Source organism: Cheilinus undulatus, linkage group 21 (assembly GCF_018320785.1).
Source record: "Cheilinus undulatus linkage group 21, ASM1832078v1, whole genome shotgun sequence".
In the NCBI taxonomy this organism is placed as follows: domain Eukaryota; kingdom Metazoa; phylum Chordata; class Actinopteri; order Labriformes; family Labridae; genus Cheilinus; species Cheilinus undulatus.
Window position 1 is genome coordinate 30,067,945 of NC_054885.1, and position 23,362 is coordinate 30,091,306.

The window sequence follows — 23,362 nt, forward strand, 5'->3', positions numbered from 1 at the left end:
ACCTTGAGACGGTACACAAAAGATCTCAGGACTTATACACCTGATGAATGCTTCATGGCAATAAATCTTATACTGTTAGAAAATCTGTTCAATGCCCTTTAAAATGGTGCCACATTTGTAAGGAACATGCATTTGTGGGAAGAGCAGCAGAGCTGAGTATGTGGGCTGCACCCATGAAAACTTGCCAGATCTCCTCTGCCAATGCCAAACACCTTATTTTGCTTTTGACTCTTGTTTTGGGCTCCTGGTACTCCCGGGTGCAGACGGTCAGATGGCTCTTTGACTGTGCAGCATAGAGCTGATGTTTCAAGCTTTTTAAGACAAGTAGTTCAGGCAGGACAGAGAGCTTAGAGGGTTAACTTCTGAAATTCAGTGATTAGTTAAGAAATGAGTCATTTGTCAGCTCTGCTGATGCATTTTATTCCTTTTTTTAATCCTTAATGAGATTTATTTAGGAAAGGATGCACTGATATAAAGCTTCTAATGAAAAGATGATAACACATCTGGAAAAAGTTCATCTTTTCTTCACTTTTCTTTGCAACTTAGTGTTTAGATTTTATAACTAATGGACCATCAGAATCATATCAAATAATCAAAGTCTTCCTCCGTCCTCCTCTCTTTTAAGAAGACCGCCTGAATCAAGCTCCCTGAAGGCTTTGCCTCTGACTGATGTTGGTTACTTTAACTCTGTTTGTTGATGTTTTTGGGGTGGGGATTTTCGGTTGTTTTTTTAGCGCTGGATGTGGTCCATCATGCGATTTTCATTGGAGAGTGGCTGGGGGGAGATGACTACGGTAAAAGTGAGCGAGCATACGTGAGTGCGTATTTACCGTTTGCGTCATCTGGACTTATTAATAAATTAAGGTTGTTTCCCATTTTGGGATCATAACAGGCAGAAGTGAAAGACAGGAGACTCTAGGAGGGGACATTTGCAGACATGTATATTGGATATGTCTGTGCAAAGAGATTGTGAGTTTGTGTATGATCTGGTGTCTTTTCTTGGGAGCTGAAGTGTGTGTGCCGGTATTTGGTTGTGTTTTCTCTCCTGTGTGTGTGCAGAGCTCATAAGCAGGACGATGAAGCAGGCAGGAAGCTCTGATCCCATCAGGCGCGTCAGCAGGGGCAGTTTTTCATAAGGTAGTAATCTCTCCACACAAAGGGGTGTCCAATATTAGAGAGAGCTCCTACCCCTGAGCTAATCAAGACCTGACCGGCCCGTCTCCTGGCTCTCCAGCCCTCTAAACATTACCTCATCTGGAGGCTTAGCCGAGCTGCATGCAGCTTCCAGCCTGCTGGTGTACATGATAACTCACTTAGCTCAGTACGATAGCTCGACGAAAACAGAAATATAAGACGGGACATAAAAGAAATGGGACCAGAACACAGCTACCTATGGTGCCTGGTGCCAGGGAGAGGTATTTTAAAAGGGAGAGGAAAGAAAGAATCATTTTACCATGTCCTCCTGAAACTCTGGGAAGCAATTTGCCGGTATTCAGTTTCTTTCCCCGTCGTCCTGTTATTGCTGTTTTCTTCTCAGCTCTTGGAGCCTTCAACCTGAAAGGAGGTTCTTAGGTTTAGTCTTTGTGTCACTCGGAAACAGTGCATTTGTTGCCAAGGTAACTGGTCTGGGATAGTGAAACTCAGTAGCAGAGAGCACCTTTGTCCGTGAATGGATGAAGAGGGACCGGAGCTGTTGATGATCCAGAGCACAGCAGTCTTAAACATGTCGGGATCGAGAAACCTGTGATCAAGAAGCGTTTCACGATCCAATATCTACCTGAACCTATTAACCCTAATAAAACAAAACCAGTGCAGCGCTTATTTTCAGTGCTATAATGGAAAAGCCACTCTGACTGCCTCCTTTCTCCTGTTCTGCCAACTACTGCTGAGCTCCTCTGAAACATTAGATCTACATTAAACAGTGGGCTGATCAGTGTCGCTATTCCAGGGTTGACTTTTTCAATGTTCTGTGAAGATACTGGAAAAGGTCGGTATCCTTTTGCCATTATAAAACCAGCTTTAAATGACTGAAAGCTTCAGAAATAATGCAACAAGAAGGCTGTCAAGGCAGCTGGGTAAGCCTAAAGCCCGTAGGCCATCGCTTGATTTGTGTAAGGAAACAACAGTTTTTCTGTTGGCTTTATGTAGATTTTTACAGATGTTCCTGTGCCATTTTTCCTTCCTACTCAATCCAAATCTGATACTTAGACTTTAGTATTAGCCAGCACCAATGCCCCACCACTAGCATGGTTAAACAAACAGAAAAACAGGGATCGCTGACATTAAGGCCCTCTTAACCAACTTTCTCTGCTTGTGTCACTCTGTGTATTTGTTAATATTTGGAAGCCTAGAGGTTATGGTGCTGGAATTTTGGCGAACACCAATACTGGCAGTACAGCCTTAGATGTTTCACTATGTAGGAATAAAAACACTGGAAAACTTTAATAATTAATAAAAAATCAATAGCCCAGGCTTTAATTAACGCCTGTCTATGCCTCTTTTCTTGCCAGGTGTCAATATGGGACAGGCCTTTAAATGTTTTTAGACAAAACTGGTGCACAGTAATCCAGTATTCAAGTTCTTCCAGTTTTACGTTTTTGTTGTCTCATTTCTCCCTCATTCTGAGTCTCAAACTGGTTGTGCTCACAAAAGATACAATCATTTTCAGAAAGGGAATCAAGAAAAAACAGTACACATTTTTCACCAACAAAGGAAGACTTCAGAAATCAATATTTGTTCATAATCCAGAATTACAGTCTCAGCCTTCATGTGTCTTGGCATCATCTCCGCCAGGCTGCCCCATTTCTGCACTCAAAAGTGCAACTATAACTTAAGTTATCGCCATATCAGCTCTGACTAAGTAAAATGAGGTGTAGACTGTGTTTAGGTGTAACAGACTATGGTGGAGAATGGCTGAGGATGTTAATTTAAAGTAAATTTGGAGCAGTGATTTTTTTTTTTTTTTCCAGAGCTGTAGTAGTCCTCTATATTAAGCAGCTGACCCTGGCTCAGTTAGTCATCTCTCAACCAAAAGGTTGGTGGTTTGATCCCCAGCTCCTGCAGTCAAATGCTGATGTGTCCTTGGGCAAGACATTTAACACCCTCACTTCTATGTCAGTGGCGTGTGAAGGTGTTTGGATGCATAGGAATGGGATTAGCTTATCTTGATGGACACTCTGCATAGAAGCTTTCACTACCAGCATGTGAAAGTGGGGTGAATGAGTGTAGATAGTTCAGGGTAGCATGTGGTGTAAAACTTTAAAAGCATTGTGTGTTTGTTTGTGGCCATTTTATTTTACTTCATTATTTCATTTTATTTTATTTTATTTCATTTTATTTTATTGTAATATTTTGTTTTATTTTATTATCTATATTATTATATTTATTTTTAATTAAATTTTACTTAATTTTATCTTTTTATTTCATTTATATTTATTTATTTCATTTATTAACTTATTTTATCTCTATTTCTTTATTTTGTTTTATCATTTTATTTTATTTTATCATTTTATTTATTTTTTTTTTTCTTTTTCTTTTTCTTTTATTTTATTGGTGGGTTTGCTCAGTCTCATGACATTTCATTTTGCATTTACTTTAGTATTCACAGTAACATGTACAGTTGCATATACAGTTAGCTTAACGAGAAAAAAGTAGAAGAAAATTGGGATGCAACTTTCAGGAAAGTTGACTACAACTTGAAAAGCATAGAGAACGGCTATCAGGGATAAACAACAATAAAACGGGGTTAAAGAAAAAAATAGAATAACATAAAATCAGAATCTGGCCACAGCACAAAAATAATAGTTTTGGGGGGTTTTGAGGTTTTTAAAAGGTCTTAAAAATCTTGAGGTCTTGCTTCTGCATTTTATGCCTTTATTTGAGAAACAGGAGCCTGGCAAGAGTTGACAAACTGAGACAGAGTGCAGAATAACGTGTAGGGAAGAAGCCACAGGCCAGACTAGAACCTGGGCCACCCACTTTAGGACTATGGCCTCAGCATACGGAGTGTTCAAACTAAACATTCGAGCCAATTTTGATTTTAGAAAGTTTATACCAACCCTGATCCTGAACCTTGGACATCGTAAGAAGAAATCAGAACTTTTAAATAATTTTCTCATTTATTTTCTCACTATTCTTGCTCTTATATTTTGAGACCATCCCAGACTTAAAGGTTAAAAAACACTCTACTAAAACTTCACCGTACCTCTTAAAATCTGAGAAGGAACTGATTGTTCTCTCAATGCTCACAGGAAAATAAATATTAGACTGTTATGCAAGTTTGGGCAAAGTTGGCCTAAATTATGTCTAACTCCAAATGTTTTTTTTTCCTTCTTGAATGAGCCTTTCTCTGAATCACTTTTTTCCCTGTCCTTTATCTCTTTCAGATGATCTCAGGTGTGCGTTGAGAAGAGGCTGACTAATGGAAACATGATCTCAAAGGATTCAGCAGGTAGGGATGATTCTTATTTATTTGATCGTCACTCATCTGTGATCACACACACAGTGCCGTGTTATTACGACCTGTCAGTTCTTACAAACAGACGGATTTTCGGTGAATTCGCTGATCAAACGGGGCAAAAGCAGCAGTAGTTCACATGTATGTGAGACATGATCAGGGTGGTGGCACTGGCTTTGTGCCCATGTTCTTGGCTTTTTTTTTTTTTTTTTTTTTTAAATTGTGTAACTCAAGTCATGACAGCACGGTAAAGAATGCAGTGGCACAGAGATATCACTTCAAACACGGCGTCTCTCAGGAGCCTAAGATCCTTTCAGTGGAACTGAATGAAGATATGCTTTGATGGCCCACCACAGAGTCGGTGGCCTTCAAAGAAACCTGTTGATGGGCTTGTGCAGGGCAGCCAGCAGCCTGAATGAGCGCTACTATATACAAGGTAGCTGTGGGTGTTCTCAATAAAGGTCAAACATGCTTGACCCCAACATGAGTAGTCTTTTTTTTTTTTTTTTTTTAGATTTTAGTCTTTCATTATCTCCTTTTTTCACCCGTCCTCCAGGTTTGCTGGGTAAATGAAGGGGAACTGTGTGTGTGGATGGCAGGGTGCCAGCAGACAGGTACAGTAGATGTGCTGATGAGGGAGGGCGATAGGGGCCGGCCTCAGGCGCAGGCAGGCGTACACAGGCAGGCTGAGACTCAGAGGCAGGTTAGGACCTGGTTCTGTTTGCTGATGCTGCTAGACTGGCTGAGCTCCAAGGTGAGACACCGGAGGGAAACGTGGGAAGAGAGAGAGCAGAATGGAGGGAATAAGGAATAAGGATGATTGTGGGGTGATAAAGCTGAAAGAGTTTATCAGAAAGTTGTTGTAGTTTAGCTGGCATAGGGGTGGGAAATACTGTATATCAAGTTTTTAAGACTGAAAAAGTCCAGATCAGCTGGAGCTGACCAAGCAGCAGCTTGCAAAGCAGAAAGCCCTGAAGGAAATGTACATTAACCAGGGCAAGGAGACCAAATAAGAGCTTGAGAGGCTGCAAAAATACAGCAGTGAAGAAACTGTCTCTGCTTGCAGTGTTATTCAGAAAGTCAACGATTCCAAGCGGCAGAAGAAGAAAGCTCTGCATGCTGACTACGAGGAGCTGAAGGTGGACACGTGGTGAACAGTTACAAGTTCACCAAGGATCTCCAGGATGAGAAGGAGAAAAGCCAGGCCCTTGAAGAGGAATTGCACAACATGAAGGCTTCATGCCAGGAGCTGCAATCCAGGTATGAAGCTGACATGGTTGCTGCTAAAGATATGGTGGACAATCTCAAGATAAAGATGGAAGAGCAAAGCCAAGCTCATTCAGAGAGAGAGTCCAGAGACCAGCAGATGATAAGGTCTCTAAAAGCTGAACATGAAGCTCTCATGGAGAAGACCAAGGAGGGGTTTTCTGCCTTGCAACAGGCTGCCACAGAGAAGGAGCAGATTCTGAAGACTGAGCTGGAGAACCTAAAAAGCCAGCTCATCAATCAGAATACACTTAAGGTGCTGCAAGAGGCTGATCAAACCCTCAGAGAGCAGCTGACAGCTGAGCTACAGGGGGAGAAGGAGAGAGTGAGGCTTCTCCACGAAGAAGTGGAGAAGATGACAGCTTCACATGATGAACTGAGCCAGAAACACCAAAATGATGTTCTGGCTGTAAAGCAGGAGGCAAAGAGCCTCAAAATGAGCTCAGAGATGAGAATAAGTCTCTACAGGGAGGTGGCAGAGGACCAGGAATTGATACAGAATTTAAACACAGAAAAGATCAGCCTTCAGGAAGAATTGGAGCAGGAGATCAACTCCCTATGGCAGAGAAGGAGAGCATCCATGCTACAGAGATGGAGGAGCTGAGGTCAAAGATTCCTACAGGTCCAGAGCTGGCACCCAAGGAGATGTCAAGGTTTAAAAGATGGAGACACTCCGTGGGACTGTGGAAACCTCTGTGGATGAAGAGAAGAAGAGATGCACCGTCTACCACTGCCCCTCCGTCCCTGTTTTTTCATGGCAGACAGTTTCATTCACTGCAATGAGTCAAAATGAATGCTGTGATTAAGTTTATTAGGAAATAAAAATGGAAAAAAAAAGTTTTTGATGTTCTCTTCTTATATAGAATAAAAGTTTCAAAGAAAGTTTGGTTTTGGCCTGTTTTAAGGTTTCAAAAATGGAGCTCAAAATGTGCAAAATAAAAGTGTATTTGAGTTAAACTATAAATAAAAATGTATGGATGATAAAAACAGGGCTTGATTATCGTTTAGGCCAGTGGTGCTCAGCTGGTCTAGCTTAAGGACCCACAGCCACCTCCTTAATGAGAAATCTAGACTAAAATTTGGAAAAAATGTCACCACTCAGATTCTTTTGTACTAGATAGATATATTATTTTTCAGCTTATATTGAGATTGGAGCATGTATGCAGGCGGCCTGGGTTTGAATCCGGCCTGTGGTCTTTTCCTGCATATCCCTCCCTGGTCTCGCGTCCCTGTTTCCAACTATCCACTGCCCTCCTCCATCAAATAAAGGCGCAAAAAGCCCAAAATAACTATTGAGACATGGTTTTTGGTCCATATTGCCCAGCACTACAGGCAGCAAAGACGTGGCTCAGAGCAGAGCGATGAGGAAAGAGAGTTAGGCCTCATCTTGTAATCTGTTGGAACGGGACTCGTGGCAGGTAAACCAGCTAAGAGGTGCAGACAGGCAGAAAGAAGATGAGAAACATTGATGGATGACTATTTATCCTCTGACAAGTTGTTCCTTCCCCAGGCGAAGAACAGACGGGACAGGCTGGTCCCGCCACTCTTTTGCCATAGCAACAACAGTAGTGCGGGGGCAGACAGAGCGATGTCATTTTGTGGGAGGTGTTTATATACAGGCTCAGGTGAAGCAGAGTACAGGTTGTCAGGAGGCCACCTACCTGCATTACCTCATCTTGGGAAGTTTTGACCTTGTTGTGAAAAAGCAGATGTTGCACACTGACAACATGTTCTCATCGCAAGTCATCAACTACTGACATTTTGCCATATCTTTCTGGTGTTTCATTCTTTTGCATCAGGTATGGAGGCCCAAGGTGGTGGCCAGTAGTGATTCAAGAGTCTGTTCAGGCCCTGGGCAAAAATTAATCTGGAGCCCTGGATCAGAGCAGGGGTTCTCAATCTTTTCAGCCCACGACACGCAAAATAAAGGTGCCAGAGACCCGTGACCCCCCACTCTACCTGAATGTGGTTGAACAGCCATGCACAAAGAAGAATAGTCATGTGAAGACAAGGCCACCCATAAGGGGGATAAATGTGAGACCTTTCTGGGGCCCAGCCAAACCGGGGGCCCATGGAGATCAGCAAAATCATGGTCAATTGTAAAGTTAGGCTGTGATAACCATATTTTATATTTAACCTGAATAATTACCACTGTTATCAAATAAACAATGTTTTGTGCTACGGTAAATAGCCTTCTTAAAAATGCAAATCCTTTTTCTGAAAAGCAGAATTAAGATATGTTAAAATTGGCAAAAATTAGTGGAAATGGTGTGGAAATGGGGTTTTGAAAGTAGCAGAAATGGGTTACACTGGCAAAAAGTAGATAAAACTCGCAAAAAATAAGCAAATAATGGCAAAAATGGGTTAAAGTGTCAGAAACAGGCATGAAAATGGTAAAAGGGGATTAATAAGAAGATAAATGGGTTCAAAGTAGCAAAAATGGGTGAAAATTTTGATGAAAGTGGAAAAAAAAAGTTAAAACTGGCAACAACTGGTTAACTGAGGCTGAAAAATAGTCAGAAACCGGCAGAAATTGAATAACCTGTCAAAAATGGGCATAGAAATAATGAAATGTGGTTAAAATGGGCGTAGAAATGGTTAACAGTGGCAATAAAAGCGATAAAAGTTGAATAAAACAAAAACTTGAAAAAACAAAAATGTGTTAAAATTGGAGGTAAAAAGTGATGATATGGTTTAAATTTGGCCAAATTGGTGTAAATTGGCAGATGTATAATCTAAAAATTTTTTCCTATTTTTTTTTTAAGGTGTCTGGAGACCCCCTCTCAGTGACCCCCAATGGGGTCAGAACCCCGCCGTTTGGAATCACTAGGTTAGAGCACTGATGCTCATCAGACATCAGAATGTAATAACAGCAATGAACTGTCATGTCTCTATCACAAAAGTTGAAGTGAGACCACACGGTGTCAATACCAAAGATTTTTGAATTACCAGAGGAAAAAAAAAATAGGGGGCGCCACTGAGCCAATAGGCCACGCTTACCAACAAAAACCATGTCAATCATCTCAGTTTCTCACAGGGCATTGTTCCACCGAGTCTGATGGCTGTACACGTTTCTTAAGCACCTGAAAAAACGACTTCCTGTTTCATGGCGCACATCAAGCAGCCATTTTTGTGGTTTACCACCAATGGAGCCAGCTTTTTTGCAACCAGAACTATTTTTGTGTCCTTTTGGCTTTTTCTACTGTCTTTAACTAAGTGTAATTGACTTCCTGTTTGGATATAGACCTGCTTTTATAGAAATCAAAGATTGTAAAATGAACTAAATCACAGAAAAAGGAACTTGTCATGGATCACGAAGGAAATATGAAGTGCAGATGAACCAGAAGTGTGCTTACAGGCCCAGTAAAACATAAGATTAATCACTAATGAAATTAAATTAGTGCACTAATTGTGGATCTTGATTAATGCCTCTCAGACAGTCATTAAATGGTTTATTTTACATCAGTATCTTTATGCAATAGGAATGAGAATGTTCTGATGCTCTCAAAATCTTTTTGATAGACAAAGTATTATATTTTCATTGTACTGTAAGGGAATGCATTGTTCTAATTGGGAGATTTTTTGCTTCTAGCAATACAAGGACATGTAAAATCAGATGTTGGATTGGAAACTGGCTCATTCCTCTGTACTGTAAGAAATCCTGGTGATTTGTAGCCACACTGATGGAAGTTTATGCCACAATCCATAAAGTGACCGTTATAGTTGTGGACAAGGCTTTTGGTGGTTTATCTGCAGCTCTGTTTTGCCAGTTTGAATTCTCAAACTTGTGTGGAAAGTTTGTAAGGCAGCCAAATCTGTGAAAGAAGTCAGCAGAGGATGAGTGTTGATCAGTTTGCTCTGGTTTTCATGCTATATTGCAGATCTGTTACTTTTAACACATACAGAGGGAATGTTGCCAGAAAAATATGATATACAGCCTTGACTTTTGGTACATGAGAAACATTTGTCAAGCTTAAAGTGGGTTTTGGCTTCAGTCAGTCATTAGTGTCTGTATTTTGTTTCTAGGATCCAACTAAATCCTGGATTGGACTTTGGACCAGCATCCCCGGCAGCAGATGTTCGCTCCTGGCATGACTGCAAACAGCATGAGCTCCATCCCACTGACAATCTCACTGTCAGGATCCAGCACAGGCAGTTTGGACTTGGAGGAGCTGTGACATAAAATCAGCAGGACATTGGAGTTGGTTCTGCCTTTGAGACTTCATGGAACAGATCAGTCAAGTCTTTCTGGAAAGGTGCTTGATGAGGAACTCAGCTCCGTGGATGCACATTTAACACAATGGATCTACAAGTTATTTGATTTTCTTTTAACTGACCTTGGATTACCTGTGTTTACATCTGCCCTGGATGAAGAATCAACAAGTGCTGGAACTGCAAATTAAAAGTAATCAGGTGTTGTTTTAAATTTCAGTTGTGTTTTGTTAGTGTAAATTAATTCATGCAAATGTGATCTAGATCCCTCAGAGGGATTAGTCAATCATTTGAAGTGGACTTCTCCTTGACATCTTGTAATTGAGATCACAAAGGAGCCATTGTAATCAAGGCGCAAACCAAAACCTGTCCTATTGACACTTCATATCATTATGACACATTGGCAGCCTGTGTTAATATTGGTTAATAACCCTGTCAAACTTCTACTGGCATGATTAATTGCCCCATAACTTTTGTTGTGTCTGTAAAAGCCTGTTATCAATATTAAATAAAAAAAAGTGTATCCAAGCTGTTTGTTTTGTTGTTGCACCTGCAGATAGATAACTGATCAGGTATTTTACAGAGTCACCTTTGTGTCTTCTGTTAGTATCAGTCACGCTGGCTTAATTACTTGTTTAGCCAGTATCTGCTACCAGGGTGACAGTGTCACTTTCTTTTTCTATCTGGGGAGCATAAATGGAAAAAAATGGACATTCGAATGTTAAGCAAGTCCAGTGTTGCTGGAAATCCCAAGATTTTCTTTCACTAATACCACTGATTGTGATATGATAAGTTTAGCATAGAAAGTTTAATTTTTGCACCACATTAGAGTGTCTATATGTCCTAGTTTAACTAGGATGGTCCTGTTTTCAAGAAACAAATATCAATACACTAATATTTACTGGTTTTGACCAATTTGAATATCAAAACAGTTCCCCAAGCTAAAAACAACAGCTAAATGGTATCTAGGTCAATCAGTCTTATAAAGCTATTGCTGTTTTTACCAGTAGAAAGCTATCAGTAATATCTTGACATGCCAGATACACTCTTATTACATGTCCAGTGCATGGGATATAGTTCACGTCCATCTGCGCACCTGGTGTTTGAGAAGGGAAGAACCTCTTTAAAAGATCCTCAAAGTCGACAGGAGAGTAATCTCTCAATCTAATTCATTATGAGCCAGTCAGAGCTACAAAAAAAGGCCAAATCCACTGATAAAAAACATATTATTCATCTCAGTTTCACACAGGACATTGTCCCACTACTGAGCCTGATGACTGTAAGGGTATGGTAAGCACCTTAAAGAACAACTTCCTGTTTTATGGCAAACAAAAAGCAGCCATTTTTGTTGTTCACTACCAATGGAGCCAGCTAGTAAATCAAACTAAAGGTGATGCCAGGTGACAAAGGGCAAAGACATCTGGTCAACCAATAAGTGCATCAATACTAGAGATTTTTTTTAAATACCAGGTTTTTAAACATTTTTGTAGGGGGAACCACTAAGCCAATAGGCCACGCCCACCAACAAAAAACTCATCATTTGTCTCAGTTTCACACAGAACATTTTTCCACCAAGTTTGTTGGTTGTACAAGTATGTAAAACACCTTAAAACAATACTTTCTGTTTTATGGTAAACAACAGGGAGCCATTTTTGTTGTTCACTATCAGCGTAACAAGTTGGTAACTCAAACTAATGATGATGGCAGTTGAGAAAGGGCCAAGACATCTTTTCAATTTCATTTTTTTAAATAACAGTTTTTTAGATTTTTTGTAGGTGGTGCCACTGAGCCAATAGGCCATGCCCACCAAAAAAAACAAAACATGTCATTCATCTCAGTTTCACACAGGACATTTTTCCTAATGGCTGTACAAGTATGTTAAACACCTAAAAAAAACAACTTCCTGTTTCATGGTGAACAACAGGCAGCCATTTTTGTCATTCACCACCAGTGGAGCCAGCTGGTTACATAAACTAAAGTCGATGCTGGTTGAGGAAGAGCAAAGACATCTTTTCAACCAAGAAAACCTTTCAGTTTGGTTCTTGGCTCTTCTTTTAACAATAAAAATGTTATCCAGTTCTGTTAAAAAATGCTTATAGTTACAGCCATGCTAATCTCATTAATGGCAACCGTTGTTTACAGGCTTGCAGACACCTAACTAAATCCAACAAGTAACTACCACCTCACAGATGGCACTGACTGGTGTGGTCATTATCTGGCCAGGAACAAGCATTTCAGCTTGAAGTTGTTCAAAATGGACCCACTTGATTACAGCCATAGAATCTGGCCAGTCCACTGGCTTTGCAAGACTACATGATTGCTCTGCAAGTCAATTTCAATACTGGTGTAAGTAACACTTCATATAAACTACACACTTCAAGACAAGTAAATACTTAACTCACCTTTTATAAAATGTTATTAACTCATTGATATGTTACTGAAAGACAACTATAAATGCTTTGTTGATGCATAAGTAAAGAATTCCTAACCCTAAGTCAAATGACTGTTAAAGACTGGGTGCTACATCACATCTGCATAATGGCTCAATATTCATTTTGCTGTGCTTGTTAAATCAGGGATTTCAGACTGCCTGCATGAGCACTGCATCTCATCTGCTAAAAATCTTGAGAATAGAGGACTCACATATTTTTACCACCAGCATCTCTTGTCCAAAATGCACATGCTTTTCAAAGTACAAATCCAGTTTGACATTTCCATGGAGACACTAATGTTGATTGAACAGAGGGATTTTATCTTCCTTCAAATAGTACCAGTTAAAGACTCCTGTGTTTCACACACACCACACTGCATTTTCTAGGTTGATCACAGTGGAATGCAGACCTATCTTAACTAGCAAACACAAATGTTATGTGTAGGGTACTTAACATTATATTAGGAGCTCAGCACCACAGCAGCTGTGCAGGTATGATGTGTGAAAGTAGTGCATAGTGGAGAAATTCGTATTTGACCTGTAGTATTACTGAAAATGTATCATTTTCATGTTAATGAACTTCTCTTTCTCCATAAAGACCCTTAAACTTAAAATACATAACAGACCTACATGTGCGAATAATTTTAGATATATTCATATATTTTTGAAGTGAATAAAACCATGACCAAAACGTCACATTCTGTCATTTTAAGATTGAATTATTATGTTGGAACTCCCTGTAACCACTTATTGAAGTCTGACAGTCCCTGGACTCCACTTAGAAAACTGATCTAATAATCTTAATATGAATGATACGAAAAAGTTGGCTTTAAAGAAAATAACAACAATGGATTTTAAATACTGAAGAGAGGCAGGACTCACTGAGTTCACTTATCCCAGGGATATTTCTTGTTAGCCTTGAGAGCTGTTTTTGGTGCTTCTGCACACCTGAAGAAAAGAACATTGCCTGCAAGTTTTGCTGGTCTTACTTTCTTGTGCATATTTGTAGCCCCATGTTGTGTCAGATCAGGTTCATCTTCATGACCTATTAGAACTCCAGATGGTACAAAATGCAGACAGCTTTCTTTGAAGCTTCAATATATTTCCTTTTTTGTGAGTTTAGCTATCCTCATATGTGCACAAACCAAACAAAGCCATCCACACATGAAACTCACTTCAGTGGGTTAAGGTGTTTTTGATGCCGTATTTATAGCTGATGAGGGGACTGTCATTAGATAGTAGGTATGACTCAGTAGGTTATTTGCAGATGATGTCACGCAGCAGTGGGGAACTCCCCTGGTGCGGGGGGGGGGGGGGCAAGAAGTTATTTCTACATAGAGAAATGCAACCAAAATGCCATGTTTTGAGCTGTTTATGACTATGCCAAGTGTTTTAAGTTTCACCAACCTCCAGTCTAGCTCATTGTGATGGGAAATTAATCTCTTTCAAGAGATCCAGATCACTCGGCTCAGCTCAGTAGACCTGGCTGTTTGGATCTTAATTTGGAAACTGTTTGGCTTGTTAAATGTGGATTTAATAACACCAAAGGATAAAGGAAAGGAAACTGGCACTCATACCGGCGCTAGCTACCATAGCTAACATAAAAGAGCTATTTCAAAGAACAGGCTGGTTTGTGAATGGCTCATCATCATCAGACACTCACCCCACAAGGTTTATGCTGTTGATAGTGCATTGCCGTTTCAATTAAAAGCATGAGGATTCTTTTAATTCACTGAAGGGGCCCAACTAGCCTCTTAGCTCAGTACCAGACTCTTCAAGACTCTTGTTTCCCTACATCTGGATAGACAAGACTAGATGCTAGGCCATCTGCAAGACTACCATGTCAGGTAAATCATCTAAACTGTGGTAAAAAAAAAAAAAAAAAAAAAAAAATCCCTGTTTCTAAAGTGTAGTAATCGTATTTAATTTCCTGAGTAGAGGTCCGTTTCGGTTTTCATTCATTCCTAAGGACTGTCCCCCCATTCCTGACCCCAATGGACATTATAGATCATGTGAATGCAAACAACCTATGGGCATGATCAGTGCACGATGGGCTACTGACTCCATTGAACTGATCTAGGCTCAGTTAAGTGTCACTTACAGGCCTTTCAGACTGGCAGGACCGGCTCCTTAACCTAAATTTGAACCAGCCGTCGTGTTCAAACCGGGAAAAAATTGGTTCTGAACCTGAAAAGTTGGTTCTCAGCTGGAACCAAAAATAGTTGGTTCTTTCTTGGGAACCGTGACATCATCGGGGGGCGTATCACTTTCTAGGTTGTGAAGATGAGCAGGAAAAAAAGAAAAAGTGATCTGCTGGGGAGACAAAATGTTGCGTTGCAATCTGGGCATGGACAGAATTCCCGGTGAAGCTGGAGAGTAGTACAAGGAAAAGCTGGTTATATGCCGAACATGCGGAAGACATGGCGAAGGCTGAATTCACCTGAATGCCTGACCAAATAATTAATAAACTCAAGAAACTGAAGAAGGAATACTGGGACGACAGGAAAGACCTGGGCAAAAGTGGAGCAGGACGTGGTAATACATGTCCATTATGTCCCCCCACTTTGGTTCTGCTTAAACTGGTGTGAACGTAGGCTGATTCACCAGAAAGCACCAAGGTTTTGAGTCTCCAGAACAGAACCAGTGCCAGAACCTGAACCGTGTCTGTCTGAAAACACCCTAAGTGATTACAAAGAAGAAACATCCCAGCTAATACAATACAGTTAGCAATGCTAGACTGGTACAGGCTGAAAGTAGCACTGTTATGAACTTCTAATGCAGCAAAGGCTGATGACAACCATCTTACTGGTAAAAATGTGTGCAAATTATACCAGTGCAATCCAATTTAGCATTTATTGATGTTATATAATAAGGGTTTTCATGTCTTGGTAGATATGATTTTTCATATGCTGAGGCCTTTTCCACACTATTGAAAGCTGTCCCTGCATCATGAATCCATCTGTACTTTGAAGTCATACATGTGGGTTTGCAGGGAAATCAGTGTCACAATCTGGTGATTGAAAAAATGGTCACACTGTATAAAACTGATTTGGCAAAAACCTCTTAAACTTTTATCATTTTGCTTTTCTATGAAAGATGACTTCATTTCTCTATTCTGTGAGTAGTTTCTATATGTATGATGTTTTCAGAGAAGTGCTAAATGTCACAGTCTAGGTCAACATGGGCCAAACTGCAGGGAGTTTTCCTCATTCTGTGGTGAAAAATTCCCAACAGCCTCTTCTCTTCTGCAGAAAGACATTCCAGAATACATTTACAAAACACATTTATTCTTTTCTATTGTTCAAAATTAGCTCAACAATCCAGCACTGACTTCCTATTCAACTGTCTTTCACTGTCAATTTCAGCTGTGATTCAATAAGAGCTAGCCTGGGTGGGGGGCTGCGGGGGATGGGTGTAGGAGTTTGGGGTAGCGGAGTTGCCAAGGGGGTAATTATTCCTCAAGGGGTTGCTTATTGTTGTCTTTCTCTGCGCAATAAAACAAAGCAGACTAGTTTGGCTTCCATTTCTCTGCTCAGGCTTTCATCCCGGCCTTTGACGGTGTCCTGAAAAGTTTTCCAAAGCATCACAGCGATCATATGAGGAATCAAATTTGTGGGCGACGAGGTCAGTGCCATCTGAAGAACAGAAAACAGGCTGTGAAGGCCCCTGCGCTGATGTTTTGGAAGTTGAGCTTCATGACATCTTTATGGCCGTGCTTATGGTCAACAACATTAGCATGTCCACAATGGACTTCCCTGCTCCCCTGCCTCCCCTCCTCTCTTTTTTTCTCCCCTGCTTTTTCTCCCACACATACACAGCTCAGGGGAAAAAATGACCCCTCTGCAGCTCTCAATTCACTGCACTTCTATAGCTCTGAATGGACCGGCTCAACAAAAGGTGACATAATTTTCTCAGGGTTTGATTGGCCCCCTCCGTGCCACGGGATGACATCATGCAACCCCCCTCCCCACGTCAACACATCACTACTAACCCTCCCCTCCATGTTCCGGGATGCTGGGTTGCCACGGCAACAGAGCTAGACCCAGGGTTTTGGGGCAGGACTTGGCAGTATATCCCAGTTTGGTGGTCCATAATGAGCTCAGGCGGTGTTGCTCTTGTGTTTGCACTCAACAGTCATGGGAAATGATGGTGGAAGATGGGATGAGGAAGACTGTCTCGGATGTAATGGCGGCCTCCCTCTTGATTTCGCCTCCTGAGTGATGATGTAACTTGTGCACGAAGAAACAGTGAGACGTGTCAAGACACAAACTTTTACTGTCAAACGTGAGCTTTGAGTTGGTGAGCTCTCACTTGAAGCTCTGCCAACTTTCATTGTGTCTCACTTTCTCTCTCATGAGGTTCAAGGAGGAGTGTGTTTGTGGGATGGAAGAGGGGTCAATTAAAGGAGGGGAAAACGGCCCACAAGCCATGATTCATTTTCTTAAATTAATCAAGATGTTAATTCAGCATGGAGGACTCACATCTGTTGGATCTGCTCTATACGTTTTACTTTTATGTTTAGTAGTACCAGGGCTGGATTGGGAATCATCTCCAGCCCCCATTTGGTTTACAACATTTTACTAAAAATATATAATCATGGATTTACTATATTAATTATAGATTGTTTTCAATCAGGTAATCCTGTATGCCTGATGGAGGTCAGGAAATGGGGCGAAGCCACGGATAAATACAGTTATGAAAATGCATATTGAATACAATGAAAGGAGTTCAAAAGCTACTAATCTATAATAGCATAAATCTGAACATGAGGGTGCAACAAGCTGTATGCTATAAAGGAGGAGGAGGCTGGGATGGAGGAAGTTAAGCTTTGCCAGCCGCAGCATCATGGTGCATCAACATTAATGCAAGCACAGATTAGTGATAAGTACATCATATTTAATTTCACCTCTGTGTTGAGAGAGAGAGAGCTGTGATTGGCTGTGGTAGCTGGGGGGTGACAATAAGGATCAGCTGGGCGTAAGACTGCCGTATCCTGCATGAGCAAATGCTAGGCTTTGTTTAATGTGAGACACTGCTGCTAGCCCCCATATGAGCGCCAGCTTCCTATCCTCCATCCTTTGTTGTTATTTAATCCAGGGATTCTCAAACTTTTCATCCTGCAAACCCCCCAAAAAGATGCCAGAGACTGGGGAACCCCACTGCACCTGAAGGTGGTTGAAGCACAGTTGAACACAGCCATGCACATCTACGATTAATCGTGTGCAGAGTTACATTTTAGGATTTTTTTTTTTTTATTAATTTGATCTCAGCATAAATCTCACCAAATTACCTTTTTTACTTTACATTTGACAAACTTCATGCATATATTTTTAGAAAAATTGGTAAAATATACAATTTGAAATCATTTAAAAACATCCTTGTTGTGTTGAAAACGTTGATGTAATCCACAATTATTAAAATGAAGAGCCGTTTGGAAGCCAAACATCCAGCTCTACTGAGCTGAGCAAAATGATCTAGATCTTTTAAAAGAGATGGATTTCCTGTCACATCAACCCAGACTGAGGAAACACAGACAAGATCAGATATTTGTGCAAACCAAAATTATTTTTTAACTCTAGCTTCAGGCTGCAACATGAGAAAATTGAAATACGTGAAGGGGACCTGATTACTTCCTGAATGCACTGTATTCATATTGCACTCACTTCTAGAAAAGTTGCTGTATGGGTAATACCACTGTACAAATAATGCATTTCATTCTTTAACTTGGATGGTTCTTTGCATGCTTAATTTTGTGTTTTGTGTTGCACATCTGACACAGATAGCTTACTTGAGTCTGCTGCACATGGTGCATTTACATAGGGCTGCAAGCTTGTAATAAAGAATAAAATTTTGAACATTGCACAGAAAGCTTTTCTTGTCAGAAAAGATGTTTTCGCTCTTCTTACAGCTGGCCTCGGCATGAGTTTGATTCACCAACTGGCTCCAGTCATTGTTAGCAACCCTAGCGGCTATAATGGCTAGTTTGCTCTGGTGCTTTGCATGCCCGATGCGTCATATGCTTTGGCATTCTGAATGGCCCGTAATGAATGAGACAGACCGGATGTTCATCCAATCACCCTTCAAGGTTTTACTCAAAGCTTCCGCTCTTCTCAAACTCTTTAAATGTGCAGTTGCTCAGATGGATGTGAGACATATCCCATGAAATATGTGAAACAGTCCAGCTGTAAGGTTAACTGACAGTCAATTTGGATTTAAGATTATTGAATTTTGAACATGCAATTAAAATTTTGAATAATCATTATTAACTACTGGAAGAATCATTTGATAGCCCCACTTCCAAAATATAGTTTTCAATGTCTCTGTCTCCTTTTTTTGTTTGATAAGGGTCAGTGATAGGGGTGTTCCACCAATCCAAGGTTTTGACGTCAATCCTCGTTTCTCCCACAGAATCTGAGCCAGAGGAGCTGCTATTGGCTGTCCAGTTCAGCTCCGAACAACCAGTGACCTTGACTAATAAATGCCACTTTTCATTCTGGTGTGCATCCAGAACTTTTACAGACCCTGAACACCAGAGTATCACACACATACAAATGGCCGTTTCCCCTCAGAATTGTCGTTAATGAGGATAATTTGAAGTGAGGTTGACATGCAGTGCGGAGCCAAACCTTGTTGGTTCCAAACACTCCTGCAGCATAGACGCCTTTAAGTGCACTCCAAAACCATTTCCTCGAATTGGAGCTCCATCTGAGGGAAAAAAATGACACAATTACTACTTGGTCTTGGAAAAGGTCCACATTTCATGTCGAACGTTACATATTGTGTAAAAGAGACATGTGTGACGCATGGTAGCTCAGTGCATACTGGTTTGCATTGGAAAATAAAGACAACTTTCTTCTTGCTTGTCCTGCACTGCTTTCTGTTTTCATCTTGTCCATCATTCCAAGTTTCTTACTGCCTCTAAGTGCCCCTCTTTACAGTTTTATGCTCTCTTTTTCTTGCTGTTCCTTGTGGTGTGATGTGATTAACTGTGGTGTGCCGGCTTGGCCACTCCTCGGACTTCCTTGGAAAGAAGCATGGCTTTAGTGGGTTTTGGAGCTTGGATGAGCGTTGACTTGGTATCGGTTACCTCTGGCATGCCGTTGCTGCGTGGGCTCCCAGTGACCATGACGTCGATCCACTCCGCTCTGCACTGGAGAAGTGGTGGGAATCCACAACTTTCCTTTCTTGCTGTATTTTCCACAATTGTTCTTTATTGGGGTAACCCTTTTTCCAACAGGTTCCCACTTTCTTATGTGTCATGGGATTTACCTTGACTTTATTATTTTTACCCAAGTAAGAGCTTTATCAATCCATCACCAGGCAAATGGATAGTGACATTAAGATTATGCACTTCCTGAAAATCATAAAAAAATGCAGCAGTGTGTCTGGTTTATTCATGGTGACAGCCTCTGATTGGCAAGGTGACATAGATGAGGCAGTTGCATGGGAAACCCTCTTTCTGGCAAAGCACCCTCTCTTACCCTCTCCATCTCTCGCCTCTCTCTTAATCCCCATTGAAGAGGGGAAGGGGAGACTGGGGAAGCAGGAGAGGATGAGGAGGAGGAGAAGGAGGAGGGAAGCAGCAGAACAGGCCAAAGGCTCTGCTGACATCCATGGGAATCTGCAGATCCATTCAGCGGTAATTATTAGCATCAATGCAGAGAAGCAGTGGCAAGGCGAGGGGCGGGGGCAAGGGGGTGTGGGAGAGTTTTGGGGGTGGGGTCGAGCAGTATGGGGGGTGTAACAAGAGTGAGGGGTGGTGAGGATGAGAGTGGCAAAGATGATGTGAGGTTGACCTTTCGGGTGAGCACGTTTTGATTCAGCGCAGCATTTCCCTTTTACTTTAGAAGTGGTTACAAGAAGTGAAATATTTATAGACAGAGGAAGTGTACAGCTCATAATCAGATGTGAAGCCAGTGATACTCAACATTTTATATCACATTTAGTCATTTGCCATTTGGTTTTTATGTTTAAGGTCATATAAAATCTGGATTAGGGATTTTTTGATGAATAACAGACAGTTGTGCTCCTTCTTACCTGACTCTAGCTGCATTTTCCTTCTTTGGCAAGGCCGTCCATAAGGGGGGATGAAGGGGAGAGCTTTCTGAGACCCAGTCAAAGTGGAGGCCCATGGAGGTCAGAAAAATCATAATCCACTTTAAAGTTAAGCTGTGATAACCATATTTTAATTTAATCTAAATAATAACCACTTTTTTTTGGTTATGTTATCAATGTGGATGGGTTCTCTGAACAACTTGGAAAGTAATGTTAGACTTCAAAGCTAAGCCATGATGTGCACAAATGTCAGGATGCCAGAAAATAAAATAGAAGAAACTGCATCATCTTAAATGGAAAATAATTAATTGTGAAAAGAGGTAGAAAAAAATGGGTGACAAAAAATTGACAAAAAAGGGGTTAAAACTCTAAAAGAAGGGGCAAAAATGGCTAAAAACCAGACAAAGTTGGAATAGGCAAGAAAGAAGTGGTAAACATGGCAAAACCCAGCAAATAAAAGGTTTGAATGAACTAAAATGTGTGAAACCAGCAAAATAGGTTAAAAGTGTAACAAACTGGCAACAACTCCTCAGCAAAAATTAAAAGGGTGGGAGTGGAAATATGGTTCAAAAGTAGAAAAACAGTGTGGGTGGAATGGGTGGAAAGTGACAAACATTGGCAAAAGTAGAGAAAAAACAGAGAAACTGGGTTAAAAGTGACAAATTGTTTAAAAAAACATCAAAAAAGGGCTTCAATGACAAAAATGTGTGGAAAAACAGCAAAAAAATGAGCAAAACCAGCAAAAAGTGAATGGGTGGACAGGGGCAAAAAATTGGTAAAAAAAAAAAAAAAAAAAAGGGAGATAAAGAGGGATAACTGACAAAAATGGGCAAAAAAGGTTGAATTTTGCAAAAAAACAGTAGCAAAATATGGTTAAAGAGTGACTTTATGGGGCAAATGGGGAAAAAAACTGCAAAATTGGCATGAAGTGGCAAACCGTGGCAAATAAACAGGGTAAGAATGGCAAAAATAATTGCAATGTGTCACAAGTGAGTTAAAAGTGGCAAATACTGGCAAAGGATGCAGAAAAAAGTGGTTAATATGGGTGGACAGGGGCTCAAATGGGTTTAATGGCAAAAAAGTAGCAAAGGTGGGTTAAAAGTGGCACAAAAAGTGTCAAAAATTAGTGAAAAGTGACAAAAATGGCAAAAAAAAATTGGATTAAGTGGCAAAACAGTGGCACAATGGGTTAAATGGCAAAGTGGCATCCAATGACATACATTGAAGCTTGGAATAGCTAAGTGTCACCAACTTCTGTTAGGTAATTTTCTTTACCTTCATTTCAGCTTATTTATACATTTTATATATTTTTGGGGGTAAAAATGCTCCATTTCATTGAAATGACAACTTGTTAGTAATTACAACCCCAATTCCAAAAAAGCTTGACCTCTGTGTTAAATGTAAATGAAAACCAAGTACAATAATTGGCAGATTTCATAAACCCATATTTTATTCACAATAGAACATAAACATCATTATCAGATGTTGAAACTGAGACATTTTAGCTAGCTGCTCAACAGTACTGGCTCTTCTTTGCTGGATTTTTCATTATATTGCTCCAATTGTTGTCCGTTGGTGAAAGGTGTTGACTGCTGGCAATCCAGATCAGTATCTGGACCCTTCTACCATGAAGCCATGCTATTGTGATGGATGCAGTAAGTGGTCTTGCTGGAATTTGCAAGCGAGGTTATCTGGATGGGAGCACATGTTTCTCTAAAGGCTCTGTATACTTTTCAGCATTGACAGTGCCTTTCCAGATGTGCAAGCACTAATGCAACCCCATACCATCAAAATGCAGACTTTGAACTGTGCACTGATAACAAGCTCTCCTCTTTAGTATGCAGGATATGGCATCTGTGGTTTCCAAAAATATTTTAAAATTTCAATTCATCTGTCCACAGAACAGTATTTCACTTGGCTTCAATCCATTTTAAATGAGCTTGATAGTTGTTTCTTGATCATGTTCACATACAGTTTCTTTTTTTGCATGATTCAGCTTTAACTTTCGTTCAAGGATGGCACAGCGAACTTTGTTGGCAGACAATGATTTCTGGAAGCTCCTACCTGGTACTTTAACCAAAGAGGATCCACGCTAACTGGTATCTTACAATGACTTTTGAAAAGCACCTACAACCCTACTTCAAATAAGCAGAACGGTTCCTTTAATCTAAAGCTTTGCCGCTGAAATGTTGTGACTCATTCTTCATGCAGGTTTCCTCGTTTTTCACATGGACGCGTGAGACAGTAAAAGAGTTAGTGCGTGCCCTCTGACGGAGCACGTTAGAGGATGCCAGCCCTCTGTCCCCTCTACATCATACATCACACTGACAGGCCATTTCACTCCTGGATTCGGAATTCCAGCAGACAGACCACCTCAAACGGTTCGGGTTGTCCCTACTTGGTGAGAACGTCACTCCCAGCCCGCTGAGCACCACGTCTGAACTCCTGCCGATTGGCCCCGCAGAGCCAAATCTGTCCAACGGGGGAAATTATGACAAATGATTTTTTATTTCTCCACTTTTTCTGCTGAGAATTTTCCAGAAGAGGGTGATTCAGCACAGCAGCTCTAGAGGCTTGACCTTTACTCACTGGCAAAGAGGAAGGATCACATTTAAATGGAAGACACTAAAAACTTTTAGAGGTGCTTTTTCCACCCAACAGCGCTACTCATTTCTCCTCTCTGTGAAAGAAAGGTCAAGTCAAAGGTCAGGCCAGTGCTTGTCCTGTGGTGGAGAAGGTTGGGTGATAGTCTGGAGTTTACCTTGGGAAACACAGTCAGATAGAGATGTCTCATTATGCTGCTGCTGAATTTAGACAGAGGGTGTCAACCTGTCAGCTGCAGGGACAAATGATGTCTTCATGTGAGGCTGTCAGAGACGAAACAAAGACCTGACAACGTTAGTTTTGCAGTCTGCACACTGCATTTAGAATCTTGAATAATA

The 23,362-nt window shown here is 40.8% G+C and overlaps 1 long non-coding RNA gene across 1 annotated transcript in view; it reads left to right on the forward strand.

The window, feature by feature from the left end:
• Nucleotides 1-10,447, forward strand: part of LOC121503517 — a 103,298-nt gene extending 92,851 nt beyond the window's left edge. The window contains exons 3-4 of the long non-coding RNA XR_005991373.1: nucleotides 4,386-4,450; nucleotides 9,749-10,447. This is a non-coding gene — a long non-coding RNA (uncharacterized LOC121503517). The remainder of the gene's footprint in view (nucleotides 1-4,385; nucleotides 4,451-9,748) is intronic.
• Nucleotides 10,448-23,362: the final 12,915 nt, after the last annotated feature.